The following is a 2,632-nucleotide window of genomic DNA, read 5'->3' on the forward strand; positions in this document are numbered from 1 at the left end:
CACTTACTATGTGACCCTGGGCAAGTCATTTAACCCTGTTTGCCTCAGTTTCCTCATCTATAAAATGAGCTAGAGAAGGAAATGGCAAACCACTTTAGTATCTTTGTCAAGGAAACCCATCATGGGGTCATGAAGAGTTGGACATGACTAAAAAATGACTCACCAACAAGCCTGGGAGGTATTATCCCTATTTTATACATATGGAAACTAAGGCAGATAGGAGTTAATTGACTTGTCCAGGGTTACACAGCTAGTAAACGTCTGAAGAAGCATTTGGACTCAGGTTTTCTTCGATTCCAGATCCAGTGCTTTGTCCAGTACACAACCTAACTATGTTAACTTGGGAATAACCTTTGATACTTGCAGATAGATATGTCTAAAAGGCAATTGATGATGTAGGACTGGAGCTCAGAAGAAAAATTAAGGTTGGATACAGAGAGAGCTAAAAGTCATCTGCAAAGAGATGATAACTAAATCCACGGGAGATGAGATCACCAAGAGAGAAATTGTGAGAGCCTTGGGGAACTCCCTGCCCCAGTTAGGGGGCAGGATTATGATCCAGGAGGGAGAAGAGCTGATCAGACAGGTAGGGGGAGAAAACAGTGCAATGAAAGGTTTTGGAAGAAAGAGTTTTCCAGAGGAGATGGCAGTTAACAGTATCAAAAGCTGCAGAGAAGTCTAGAAGGATGAACGCAGAGGAAAAAGCCATTGGAACAGCAATGAAGATATCCTTAACAACCTTAGAGTGGACCTGAAGAGTGAGGTTGCAAGCCAGATTGTAAGGAATTAAGGAGTGACTAGGAAGAAAGGGAACAGAGGTAAGGCATATAGAAAGCTTTTTCTGGGAGATTGGCTATGAAACTGAAGAGACTGATAAGCCAATAGCTTCCTATTTTATTCAAGTATTCTTGCTAATATGTTCTCATTAAGCCATGTTTCCAGGCTGCAGATGCAGGAGGTGAAGAACTAATATTCTTCTCTACTCTTCCTTATTCCACCACCACTACCCAGGCTCAGCCTGGGCATCCATCTCTCTTTGAGATGCTTGTTATTAGGGCCCAGCCCCGGGTAGTGGGAGGAGTTTATTTGCCAACCTTTTTGAGCAAAGTCCCCTGACTTTGACCTAAAGTCCTATGACCTCTGCTCCTACTGTGTGTGATGGAGAAGGAGATGGCAGAAGGGAGTAAATAATTATGAACCTTGTATAGTCCTGACTGTGTTCATAAAGTCGGGATAACTGTTTCTCTTTGGGAGGACCAGCAGCCCTTGGAAAGGACCAAGCTAGAGCCTGTTCTCACCCCCACTTTCACCATCAGGTGACCTCCTCTGCCTACCTACAGTTCTGTCCCAAGTCCCACCACAAGGTTTCGCCCCTGCCTGGAGCCTTCCTAAACAACTTAAACATAGAATACAGTTACCTAAGCAACACCACAACAAAGTGTGAAGAAGCTCTTCAATCAAACTGATGGAATTACAAGACTTGGCCTTTGGATGAAAATGACAGGATTACCCAGACCCCTGGTGGCCTTTAAAAGCTTACAAGTACACTTGCTTCCCTGGAAACCAAGGCTGTCAGGAAATCTGAGAACTATAGTCACCATACCCATTCTACCCAAACAGCTAACTTTTGCAAGGTTTGTGGTCAAGAGGTCGAAGGGGACCCAAGAGAATGATCTGAAAATCCCCTTTATCCATTCCCTGACTCATCTGAATACCCCAGCTTTCTGCCAAACCAGAAGATAGGGCCAAGGATGAAGCCAGACTATGACTCACAAGCGTAAACCAGGCTGCTTCTCAGTTATGGCTACGGGTTCCAGGATGTTGGAAACTAATAGCTGGATCTCCTAGACTCCTCTGATTTATAACTTTAAGATGCTTATCTCCAGATGTGTCCATGGGACACTAGCCTGTGAATTCTTGTTTTGCTTATTTTGTGCCCTATAGCACTTTCATGGTGCAAAACACAGATGGACACTTCTAACTGTTGTCTCAATAATCCTTGTTCACTGAGTAAATTAAAGGAAGGCAGGGGGAAGAACAATGACAGTCTAGGGTTCTGGCTCTGTCACAGACCTGAAATGACTTTGGGCTAGTGCTATAAACAATCTGAACTCCAATTTCCTTATCTATAAAATAAACAGGGTTATGTTAGATTATAAATTTTATAAGGGCACTAGAAAATAGCTTATCTATACTTTTTAACTTCCTCAGTAGCTAGTCTAGTTCTCTGAATACAATAGGTACATTTTTGGTTTTTTGTTGAATTGATCAGATTAGGATCATGGATTGAGATCTGGAAGGGACATCAAAGCCAACTAGTTCAGACACCTTGTTTTACAGAAGCAGAAACTATGACCCAAAGAGGGCATGGCTTGTCCAGATTTATACAGAATAATCTCTGAAGTCCCTTTAAATTCAAAAACTACATTAAAATAAGGACTAGGCAGAGATGCCCTAAGTGATTAACTATTTTGAATTGTTCCCAAAAATTCCCACAAGAGGGCAGCTGTTCCATGTTCTTTAATACCAGAAAAAGAAAGCCAAGACCCTTTAGGTCCAGTTCAGTCTTAGTAAGAAAAGTGAATGTCTCCAATAAATGCCATGGCAACAGCCATTATTTAAAATGAAGAGC

This window comes from Trichosurus vulpecula, chromosome 4, assembly GCF_011100635.1.
Source record: "Trichosurus vulpecula isolate mTriVul1 chromosome 4, mTriVul1.pri, whole genome shotgun sequence".
Classification (NCBI taxonomy): Eukaryota; Metazoa; Chordata; class Mammalia; order Diprotodontia; family Phalangeridae; genus Trichosurus; species Trichosurus vulpecula.